A 12,903-nucleotide genomic window follows, 5' to 3' on the forward strand; every position below is an offset into this window, starting at 1 on the left:
TAGAATTACCATATGATCCAGCAATTCCACTCCTGGGTATATACTCAAGGGAATTGAGAAGAGAGACTCAAACATGTTCTTGCACACCAGTGTTCAGACCATTAATCTCAATAGCCAAAAGGTGGAAATAATCCATGTCCATCAACAGATAAATTGATTTTTTTAATGTGGTGTATACACACAATGGAATGTTATTCAACCATTAAGAAGAAGAAAATTCTGATCCATGTTACAACATGGGTGACCTTGGAGACATTTGCTAAGTGAAATAAGCCAGTCAGTCACAAAAGAACAAATATTATATGATTCCACTTAATATAAAATAGACAAATTCATAGAGACATACTATAGAATAGAGATTACCCAGGGCAGGGGTAAAAGGAAATGGGAAGTTATTGTTCAATAGGTACAGAGTTCCTATTTTGGATGACGAAAAAGTTCGGGAAATTGATAGTGGAAATGATTGCACAACCTTGTGAATGTGCTTAATGCCACCAAACTGTACACTTTAAATGGTTAAAATGGTCAATTTTATGTTATGTGTATTATACCACAATAAAAAGTTGTATTTTATAAAAGGAAAACCAAAATGTATGAATGGCAAGTAAATGGAGGATAAGTTTTATCTGAAATTGTTTCAAAGGAAGAAATAAGAGGCCTTAGTGGCAAATAACATAGCAATACAGAGGACAAGGATTGCAGAGACATTTGAAAGAGTAAGATCACTCTTCATCTTCATTTTACATTCCTTTTGAAGTTATTCACTCATTCATTCATTTATTCTACTAATATTTATTAAGCATCTACTATGTGCCACACACTGTACTAAGTACAAGAGACAGGGGATACGGAAGTTAATAAAATAGGCAAAGTCCCTGATCTCATGGAACTTATTTTCTAGTGGAGAATAATAGATAAGGAACACATAATTATATGAATGTAAAATTTGTCAAGTGGTAAAAAGTGCTATAAAAATAAAAAAGGGAAATAGGAAATCATGGGGGGTAGAATGCTATTTTATATGCAGTAGTCAAGGAAGACCTTTCAGTTAGGTCTAACTGATTGATCAAAGGTCTAAAGGAAGTGAGAGAGTGAGTCACATAGGTATTTGCATAAAAAGCCTTCAGGAAGAGGAAAGACCAAATGCAAGTATATACAAAGTCCTGAGGTTGGAGAGTTCAAGGAAATCAGCAAAGAGCCCATGAAGTGGGAGCTCAGTGAGTGATGGGGAAGTAAGTGTTGAGGTTAGAGAGGAAGTCAGGAGGGGGAGATCCTGTGGGTTCTGGCTTTCATTGTGAGAAAAACAGGGAACTATTAAAAATTAGGGGCAGAGGGCCGGGCGCGGTGGCTCAAGCCTGTAATCCCAGCACTTTGGGAGGCCGAGACGGGCGGATCACGAGGTCAGGAGATCGAGACCATCCTGGCTAACACGGTGAAACCCCGTCTCTAATAAAAAATACAAAAAAAAACTAGCCAGGCGAGGTGGCGGGTGCCTGTAGTCCCAGCTACTCGGGAGGCTGAGGCAGGAGAATGGCGTGAACCCGGGAGGCGGAGCTTGCAGTGAGCCGAGATCTGGCCATTGCACTCCAGCCTGGGTGACACAGCAAGACTCCGTCCCAAAAAAAAAAAAAAAAAAAAAAAATTTAAAAAAAAAAAAAATTAGGGGCAGAGAAAGGATATAATCTACTTTGTATTTTAAAAGCTTATTATGAGGAAAATACATGGTTGGGGTTGCATTCAGGGGGATCCTTCAAGACCACCCTCAGGTTCAATGATCTGCTAGAAAGAACTCACAGAACTCGGCAAAGCTGTTAGACTCACTGTTGTGGTTTATTCCAGCAAAAGGACACAGATTAAAATCAGCAATGGGAAGAGGCACACAGTATATGGTCCAGGAGAAAAAGGTGCAAGCTGCCATTTATCCCTTCCTTACAGAATCAAATAGACAGTGTTTAATCCTCCCTGCACTGTTGTGTGAACTAAGCAATACTCACAAGGCATCAGCCATCACAGAAGCTCACCCAAGCCTTGATGTCCAGGTCTTTTAATGGGGATTGGTCATTTTGGCATGGCCAGTCACCCATGTGGTTTATCTCAATTACTCGGTATATTAGTGGGGTTCTCCAAAGAAACAGGACAACAAGATACAGAAAGATTTTTTTTTTTTTTCTGGCCAATTGTGGCTTAAGTCCAAAATCTAATGGAGTAGCCCAACAGACTGGAGACTTAGGGAAGAGTTAGTTCAAAGGCAATCTGCTGATATAATGCTTTCTTTGCTTTACCATAGACTTCATACACACACCCACACAGAATTCCTTCTTCATCGGGGGTCTGTCTGTTCTCTTATGACCTTCAGCTGATTGGATAAGGCCCAACCACATATTATGGAGGTTAATCTGCTTTACTCAAAGTCTTCCAAGTTAATCTCATCTAAAAAAGGTCTTGACAGAAACACCCAGAATAATGTTCGACCAAATATCTGAGCACTGTGGGCTCACCAAGTTGACACATAAAATTAACCATCATGCTCAGTCTCCATTCCTCCAGAAATAAAACAGATATCAGTTTTATTACTGGTTTTATTACCTAAGTTTTATTACCCAAGGCCCTCACCATTAATCACATTATTAGCATAAACTATCTAGAGTGGCCTAAGATGTCAGGTAAACAAAGACACTCTTATCAGTCAGAATATTCCAAAGCCTTAGAAGTTATTTCCCCATAGCCAAGTAAAGGCCAAACTGTCTTTGAAATGCACAAGGTTTGGACAGCTGAAACCTCCTGAGTTAATCATTTACCACATAGGGGTTAGGGTGGAAGCAGAAGCAAGTTAGATTTTTGTCCAGATGTACAGCAAAAATCCAGATGCTAGATAGTAGTAGTTTGGGTGAGGGGATAAAGATGAAAGTGGTGAGAGGTGGGCACACCTTGCAAATATTTTCCTGGTAGAGCCATCAGGGTTTGTTGTTGAATGGGTATGAGATACGAGAGAAAGAGAAGAATTGGGGATAATGCCAAGGTTTTTGGCCTAAGTAGTTAGAAACATGAGGAAGACTGAGGAGGAACAGGTTTGGGGCAGTAGAGAAGAAATGGTGAGTTTGCTTTGGACACGTTATGTCAGCCTAATCACAGTTCCCATTGGAGATGGACAGTCAGCAATTGTATTTACAAGTGAGGAGAAACTGGAACTGGAGATAAATATATTGAGAGTCATCAGTTCATGGGTTAAGTGAGGGAAATGAAGAAAAGTATGTCCAAGAACTAAGCCCTTGGCCACGTCCACATTGAGAAAGAATGACTAAAGGGAATATCAAAGGAGCACCTGATAAAGGAGCAGAAAAAGCAAGGCTGAGTGCTTATCTGCAAGCCAAGGGAAGAGCTTTTCTTTTTTCTTTTTATTTTATTTTATTTTATTTTGTTTTGTTTTGTTTTATTTTGAGACCGGTCTCACTCTGTCACCCAGGCTGAAGTGCAGTGGCGCAATCTTGGCTCACTGCAACCTCCGCCTCCCAGATTCAAGCAATTCTCCTGCCTAGGCCTCCTGAGTAGCTGGGACTACAGGCACGCACCACCACGCCCAGCTAATTTTTTGTATTTTTAGTAGAGACGGGGTTTCACCATGTTGGCCAGGCTGGTCTTGAACTCCTGACCTTATGATCTGCCCCTTTTGGCCTTCCAAAGTGCTGGGATTACAGGCATGAGCCATCGCGCCCGGCCAGGAAGAGCTTTTCAAGAAGCAAATGGTCAATTGTGCCAAATGCCTATTGACAGGTCAAAGATAATATATTTGAACTAATCACTGAATGTGGCAATTTCGATGTCATGGGTGACCTTGGCAAGAGCAGATTTCAGATTTCAACATGAGTGGAAATAAAAATCTGTTTGGAGTTGGTTGAAGAGGAAATAGGAACAGAAGTAGGAACAGTGACTACTGGTGGTTGTTGTCCTTGTCATATTCTCCTCCCTGCCATGCCTTGGCATCTATTCATTGCCCTGTGGCCCCTATCTAGAATTCTGTGTGTTCCAGCTTTTAACTAATGCTGTCTCTGACCTGCTGGTCTTGGCAGTGGAGTGGTTCTAGGGAAGCCACCCTTCCTTTTACTGCTCTGCCCTAATCCCCCTGCTGCCATGACACCATGTAGACTATACTGTACATTTGAACAGACTTCATAGAAGTACGGAAGTTAACTGGGGAATAATGAAACCTGATGTCAAATGTAACTATTCCCAGAGTTCAAGAGGAAAAGCACTAAAAATTAAACTCTTCATAGGGAGGTCCCCTCATGGGCACACACCAGCTTCTTTCTCCCATCTCTAGAGGTTTTCCCTCCCCTCCCCTCTCCCAGTGAGCCGTCACAAGGTTGGTCTTGCCCTAAGATTTACGCCTCATCACCACTATAGTAATACCTGGGTCACAGTGATTCCTCCATGATATGATTTGCAAAGTCTTTAGCTGAGAATATACCATTGAGGACAATGTGAGTCATGTTGCTTCAGATTTAAAGCTTCATATCCGAGCCATTCCACGCCTTAAAGCAATGGTTTTCAAAGGCTGACATGCCTAAGAGTTACTCTGGGACTTGGTGTGTAAACCAAAAGTAACTGAGACAGGTCTCAATCAATTTAGTTTGTTTTTTTGTTTTGTTGTTGTTTGTTTTTTTGTTTGTTTGTTTGTTTTGCCAGGGTTAGAGGACACACACGGAAGAAAAAACACAGAGATCACAGAAACAGTCTGTGGTCTACCTTTCTCAAAAGATAACTTTGAGGGCTTCAATATTTAAAGGGGAAAAACAGGTTGGAGGGGAAACGGAGGGCATGGCAATCCACATGTTCCAAGAGAAAAGGAGCAGGTAGGGGAACAGTCAGTTATATATTTGTCTTATGCTCAGTAACTCAGCACTTTACGTAAGATAAGGTGAACATAGAATAGCTACCTATGGAGATACTTAACCTTTTATCTGTAGCTCTCTGCTTAGGGACAAAAGGAAAGGTAGTTTCTGGCATGACTCAGCTTTCATCTTCATTTTTTTTTCTTTTGGCAGAGTGAATTGGAGTCCTGAGTTTTTATTTTCCTTTCACAGGTGTAAATGCACATTCCTGAACTCCATCCCCAGAAATGCTTATCCAATGGACTTCAGGTACGCCCAGGAGCCTGGACTTTTCAAATGATACATTAAGAAAAGCATTTCCTGGCCGGGCGCAGTGGCTCGGGCCTGTAATCCCAGCACTTTGGGAGGCTGAGACGGGCGGATCAAGAGGTGAGGAGATCGAGACCATGCTGGCTAACATGGTAAAACCCCGTCTCTACTAAAAAATATGAAAAACTAGCCGGGCATGGTGGCGGGCACCTGTAGTCCCAGCTACCCGGCAGGCTGAGGCAGGAGAATGGCCTAAACCCGGGAAGCAGAGCTTGCAGTGAGCTAAGATCCGGCCACTGCACTCCAGCCTGGGCGACAGAGCAAGACTCCATCTCAAAAAAAAAAAAAAAAGAAAAGCATTTCTTAAGCAGGTGGTTCTCTGACTTCCCCAGCTAGGGATCTGCGTCCCTCAGAAGTTCCTTGTGTCTTCTGTGGTGCTGAGACCCTTCAATTCTAGGTCATACCTGTGTAACTTATGAAGTAAAGTGGTTCATTTGGGGTCACAGTTCTCAGGCTCTACAGGAATCATGCTGCCAGCATCTGCCTCTGGTGAGGCCTCAGGAAGCTTACAGTCATGGTGGAAGGCAAAGGGGAGCAGGCACGTCACATGGCAAGAGCTGGAGCAAGAGATTCAGGGAGGTAAGTTCCCAGACTTTTAAACAACTAGCTCCCGCATGAACTGAGCAAGAACTCGCTTATCACCAAGGGGATGGTGCTAATCCATTTATGAGGGATCCATCTCCCTGATCCAATACCTCCCCCTAGACCCTTCCTCCAACGTTAAGAATCACATTTCAACATGGGATTTGGAGGGGACAAACATCCAAACCATGTCAACACCCCATTCAAGCTGGCTGGACCCGCAGGAACTCATGCAAGAGATGGGGGGTGGGGAATGAGGGGAGTTTCAAAGACCCCTCTTATCTCCCTACCAGAGACCGTGCAGTCATTAGCACAGAATGGAAACACAACTTGAATCAAGCTATTGATTAAACTTGGGTCTGGTTTCTTGGCTGAGATCAAAATACATTCACTTCCCTGTCCCTAGGGCTCACTCAGTTTTATAGGTCAGTCCTTGGCAAGCCCTATTGACAGAAAATTAAGTGAAATAAAATAGCTGGCCCTTTGGACCACAAGTTCTGTTAGACAATATGCAAGACTCAGGCTTGCATATTTGTCCTCTGTGACACCTGGCCTCTGACTGCTGTTGGGCTCATGGTCCAATGACATCATTTTGGCCTCTCTGAGGAGCATTTCCTGCTATACGTCCTTCCTTATAACACCTCCTATTGCCTCACCCTCTTCTTCCCAGGAAGTACTTTCTCTTTGTCCTCTTCCATGGCTCACAGTGACATCAGTGACCCTTGACGGCCAGAGTCAAAGTGGCTTGAGAGATAGGGGAAGCCCACCCAGGCTCAGACACATGGGCACACTCAGCTCCCTCCAGAACAGTTTCAGGCCCCCTTGAAGCATCAGGCTAAAGACATACCCTCTGCAGCAAGATTTCTAACTTTGTAATATTTTAGCAGCAGAATGCTTTTCCCCTCTCAAGTTTTACACAAAACCCACTGTACACTTGTGCAAGAACCAGATAGAAGTAATCTTTTATGATTCAAATTGAGTTTGGCACTTACAGCCCAGCCATCTCCACCTTTGCTACCCTCTCGGCAGTGTCCTAAATGAAGTGGCTTGAAAAGTCCCTGTTCAATGAGATCACCGTGACTCGCAGAACCTTCACAACTTTGGGCCCTTGGTCTTCCCAGCCTTGAGTCATCTTTTACACAAAAATGACCTGGATCCTCTTCTCCTACCCGAATGAGAAACCTTGCACATCTGTGAAGTCCTGAACCTTCCAGCTGACTGCAAATTCATAAGATAAGATTGAACAACACAACCCCTGATGAAGAGTCAATGCTTCCCACAGCTCCTGGGGCTCCCCTCCCAGTTCAGGGACCTCTTTCCTGCTGGGATCAGCACCACCTGCCTCTTACACCTTCCCCTGGGAACACGCCCTCTGCCTTGTCAGAAACCATGTTCACAGTCTACCCGCTTCTTGACCCATCACATTCTTCTCTTCTCCATCTCTCTTCTCAGATCTATATTTTTCTTTCTCTTATCTTTGTCCCTCAAAGTCTTGCCCAAGCAGCCATTTCATAAGTTGGCAAAAAGACCTGATGTGAAGGTTTGTCTGTAAACAGTGGTAAAATAGGACACTGAAAAAAAAAAGCAGCATTAATTTAAAAAGGCCGGGAATTTCCACTAAACACACAGACGTTATAAATGTTATAAATGCCAACACTTCCTTTTTGCAACACACGTCACATAGAAAAAGTGTAGTAAGAGGGGTCAGGAATTTTTTCTTAGAATTTGTCTTTTACATGCACCTAAATAAATGAGAGCATATGTATAGTTTCAGTTTTAAGTCAAGACCCAAATCTTTTCTTTAAACAGTAGATAAATAAGTGTAATATTACAAAGTAATGATAAATTAACTTTGCATTTCATTTTTTTCAGTACTTGGTGCATGCAGAAAATGCTAAAGGGTACATTTAAAGTAGAAAAATGTTCTGCATGTCTGAAATTTCTTCCTGGCTTCTATTTTCAATTACTTATTTAATGATAACTAAGCAAGTCTGAATGAGAAAGAACATCTATTCATTCAAACCAATGAAATGTGGAAGAAAAAATCTGATTGTCTTCCATATAGGTATGTGCTATGTAATGCATTTTTTAATGATCAGAGAAATGCCCACAAAATTTGATGATATCTCACTGATGTAAATTGAGAACTTGAATTTGCTCATGGAAGGCATCGTCAGCCAGTGTGAAATACCTGGGATGCTAAGCCTACCAGGCTTACATATTAATTAAGTTAGGTTGTGATGACCCATTAAAATGATGCTCCCAGAGGCAGCTGACCCACATTTTTGAACCTTTCCTAGTGCTTTAGATGCAGTGATCACTCCCGTGTCTAAATACTTACTACCAAATATGAAATGTATAATAGTGTGCCCTATAGACAGCATAAGAGGGTCAGGGACCCACCTGGGTCTCAGAGAACAATGGCATCAGAAACGTGGATGCTGTCAGGGGCCCCAGATGGCTCACCCCTTCGTGTAAGCTTCATTTTCCTTACCACGTACCACCTTCTTCCACACAGCAGGAGACATGACCACCTCGTCTCCAGCTCTAGAGAGGCCGTGGGACCTGATGTCTCAGTTACCAGTTCTAAAATCTCAGGTTAGTGTCAGCGGGGTCAGGCTTCCATCCCCAAACTGGACGGGGAGAAAGGGCCTGTGTAAAGACCATTTCATGTACTCCCCTGAAACACAAGATTGGAAGGAGCATTTCCCAGCAGGAGGCAGAGCTGTTCTAGGCATACAAAACCCCAGATGTCAAGACAATTTCTGAATACTTATGTTCTATTTGGTGAGGCAATATACAAAAACACTTAAAGAGCAATTAAGCACAAGAACTATCCCTAGACAATACATGATCGCTTATCAAAAGGATATCATGGGAACCTTGGAAAACATTATGCCAAATTAAAGAAACTAGTCACAAAAGAGCACATATTATATGATTTCATATATAGAAAATGTCCAGAATAGGCCAAGCACAGTGGCTCATGACTGCAATCCCAGCACTTTGGGAGGCCAAGACGGGCGAATTGCTTGAGGCCAAGAGTTGGAAGCCAGCCCAGCCAACATAGTGAAACCACATCTCTACTTAAAAATGTAAAAAATTAGCCGGGCATGGTGGCACATGCGTGTAATCCCAGCTACTCAGGAGGCTGAAGCATGCAAATCGCCTGAACCCAGGAGGTGGAGATTGCAGTGAGATGAGATCAAGCCACTGCACTCCAGCCTGAGTGACAGAGCGAAACTCTCTCTCTTACCAAAAAAAAAAAAAAAAAAAAAAAAAATGTCTAGAATAGACAAATTTATAGACAGAAAATTGATTCACAGTTGTATTGGCCTGGGGTGGGGTGTGGAGATAGCATTAGAAGGTAATGGGAAGTCATTGCTAAAAGATATGAGGTTTCTTTGGGGGACGATAAAAGTGTTCTAATATTGTTTATGGTGATGGTTGCACATCTCTGTGAATATAGTAAAAGACATTGAGTTACACACTTTAAATGAGTAAATTATATGATATATGAATTATATCTCACTAAGGCTATTTTTTAAAATGAAAAAAGATGTCACAGAAAAGAAATGTTCAACCTTAAATTAAGAGAATCTTTGTTTTGAAACAGTGAAACTGCAAAGTGGTAAGGTGTTAATAATGGTAACAAAGAAAATAATTTAAAAACTAAAATACGTTTGTAAACCAAAAAAAGTCAAAGATCTCTGCTGTAGGAAAGGTGACCAAAATATAAATTTAAAAATGAGTAAATATTAGGGCAATAAGTTTGAGGATGGAAACTGAATTTTGAAATAAATTTTAAATCTGCTATCTCATTTTTACTTTGCTTCTCAATCAACATTAACAAACAGAATACTTGTTTTAACCTTCAATTTCCTACCCTCATGCTGTTAACTTTCTGGCACACACTCTGGTTATATTTTAATAATTAACGCACTGCTTGAGAGGAATATTTGGAGAAAAAAAGAGAAGGGAACAAAAGTAAAGAAATCATATACTCCACAAGAACTTAAAATACAAAACACCAGTAACTTCACAAAAATATCTAACACCTAACTCCTCTTGTGAAAAAACACTGCAGACCCCTAGGTATTCTTTGAGGAACACTAACTAACAGGACCCAGAGGTCACTCATGGCCCCCTGATCTGAGAATGAGACTCCTCCAGTTTGTAAGCAGATTTTCAGCCATTTTCTTTCCGATGATCCTACCCTCAGCCCAATGACAAGGGCAGAGCAGAGATTGTTTTCTCTACTATATAGATGAATTAATGGAGGTTCAGAGCAATAAAGCAACTTAATCAAGTTCCCACTTTTGGAGAGAATAAGGATCTAGAACCCAGTGCTCCTGAAACCAAATCTAGCTGTCTTTTTTCCTCCAACTTTTAAGTTCCAGGATATATGTGCAGGATGTGCAGGTTTGTTACATAGATAAACGTGTGTCATGGTGGTTTGCTGCACAGATCAACCAATCACTGATGTGTTAAGCCCAGCATCCATTGGCTGTTCCTCCTGAATATTGGCTATTCTTCCTGAATAGCCAATAGCATTGACTATTTCCTTTCCTCACCACCCCCTGCCCCTCTGACAGCCCCCAGTGTGTGTCGTTCCCCATCATGTATCCATGTGTTCTCATTGTTTAGCTCCCACTTCTGAATGAGAATATGTGGCAGACACCAAATCTTGAGAATGGACATTGGCTGCAGAGCACCAGCAGAGTCCAGAAGGCCCCCACTGTGCCAGACATTAACTCTGCAGTTGCCGAATTTAGCCTTCAATTTCCTAGATTGTGTGAGAGAATTGGGGTGATGGCTATTGTATAATTTTAATAACGAGGATAGCCAGAGTTCTAGTGCACTCTCACTGAATACTAGTTTGATTCTCATTGAAAATAGATTGAAAACACCTGATATTAACAGTAAATATTATGACCTCTGAGGCTATATGCAGTTGGACAATAAGAATCTAGCTTTTCATGGGCCTGAATCATAAGAGAAAGTTGGAATGTTTGTGTCCACTATTACTACTAATTAGTGAATATATTTTACAGAGAAGGGAAGAGAACTTAAGAAGGGGGCATCTTCATCTAGCTGACACCAACAACTCAGCCAAGACAAAGTCATTGGAGATTCCTAACAGAATTGATCTTCCTTGTGGAATAAAAGATTAACCAACCTTGAAAATTATGACTTAGTTCTTAGCATATAGCACAGTGGAGAAGAGCTCAACCTCTGGAATCAGACTGAGTTTCAGCGATGGCCCAATCTCTTACTGGCTGTGCCTCAGTTTCCCCATCTGTAAAATGGGGATTGCAGCATCCAACTCAGGATTTTTGTTTTAGAATTAAATAAGCAAGTGTATGTCAAATGCCTGAGACCTGGTGAGTGCTCACTAAATGGTAACCATTATTGTTAACTGTGAGGAAAAACCTACCAGGATTAGAGGACTCCAGGAGAGAGAGGGACAGAAAGGGAATTATAATAAGAACCCATATGGTCTGGAGACAAAAATTCTAATTGCCACTCTGCCCACGATAAAGCTATTTTCATCTTCAATACTAATCTCCTTTTCTTCTATATGTCATGCCACCAAGGAGGCATTGGTGAATGTCTAGTAAACTAGATGATTATGTGTTTTCTCTAACTCATAAAATGAAGTGATTTCCAAATGTTTATCCCTAGGTTTGTTGATGTAATGAGTACATTCTACTTGTTACTAAATAGAAAAAAGAGTCTGAAGAAGAGCTTAGAGGCACAGCATTCTAACATTAGACACTAGGGGGAAATCTTATTTGATGGATGTGGTAGGAGGTATTATCTCTTATAAATATGGGATGCTTCTTTAGGAGGCAAAATTGTTTCAAATAAAAAAAATAGAAAGCCTTTTTATGACTGTTGAAGACGATATGCCCAAATGGATAATGCTTTAAAACTTGGAATGGATTACACATTTAAAACCAAACTCTAAAATAAAATAGACATTCTAATTCCAAACAAGAGCATCCCTGGCATTTCCCGTAAAAGGAAAGGACTCTTGGTGTGAGTTGGGTCTTGGCAAAGGACACAGCCTGGCAGGCCCCAGCGCATGTTGCCAGATGAAATACACGTGCCCTAGTGGCTGATTGGCTCTGACTGAGACACGTGGTGGTCCAAGGTTTCTGAGGCTCCTCAGAATGTAGGTGGCCTTCGTACCAGACTGGCTGAGGGGCAAGGCAGAAGTCAAGTTATATGATTCAGCTCTGTGTCCCCATCCAAATCTCATCTCAAGTTGTAATTCCCAATGTTAGGGGAGGGACCTGGTGAGAGGTGATTGGATCATGGGGGCAGATTTCCCCCTTGCTGTTCTCATGATAGTGAGTTCTCATGAGATCTGATGGTTTGATAGTGTGTAGCACCTCCTCCTTTGCGCTCTCTCTCTCTCCTGCCACCCTGTAAAGAAGGTGCTTGCTTCCCCTTCGCCTTCTGCCGTGATTGTAAGTTTCCTGAGGCCTCCCAGTCATGCTTCCTATTAAGCCTGTGGAACTGTCAGTGAATTAAACCTCTTTTCTTCATAAATTATCCAGCCTCAGGTAGTTCTTTATAGCAGTGTGACAATGGACAAATACATCAATCAACTACCCAGTGGCTCCTTGAGGAGCGTGACCAGCAGACCTGCTGTATTGTGGCATATCAGAACAGGGGCCAGGCTAACAAACGCATCCAGCATCAGCATGGGTTACATAGAAATCTCATTTATTTTGCTACCATCACAGACGCCAGCCCAACCAGTACTTCAAAAGCAATGAGATAATCTTCCAGTTAGCTGTTGTGAGGAGTAATTGAATGTAATCCATCTCTGAGAAAACGGAGACAGGATTTTTACCAACTTAATTGCTTAAAACATGAATGAAAACCCTGTGGCTCTTTTAAAAACTGTGAGCGTGCAAAGAAAGCTACTAACTTAACTGTATTCTCAATGTAAATATTTATTTTAATAATTAAGCAAATCCCTCAATAATGTGACCCCCAGGTGTTCTCTTTCCTGGACTTGGAGCACGTTTGGATAACAAAGATATCACTGGCACCTGCAAGCCTACTTTTTAGTTTCAACCCAAAGAGGAAACTGAGTAGGCCTCAGGCA

General features: G+C 41.7%; 1 pseudogene; it reads left to right on the forward strand.

Moving 5' to 3' along the window:
• Positions 1 to 11,956: 11,956 nt before the first annotated feature.
• On the forward strand, positions 11,957 to 12,573 carry LOC100428610 (SS18-like protein 2 pseudogene; annotated as a pseudogene).
• Positions 12,574 to 12,903: the final 330 nt, after the last annotated feature.

The sequence above is a fragment of the Macaca mulatta genome, chromosome 18 (genome assembly GCF_049350105.2).
Source record: "Macaca mulatta isolate MMU2019108-1 chromosome 18, T2T-MMU8v2.0, whole genome shotgun sequence".
Lineage (NCBI taxonomy): Eukaryota > Metazoa > Chordata > Mammalia > Primates > Cercopithecidae > Macaca > Macaca mulatta.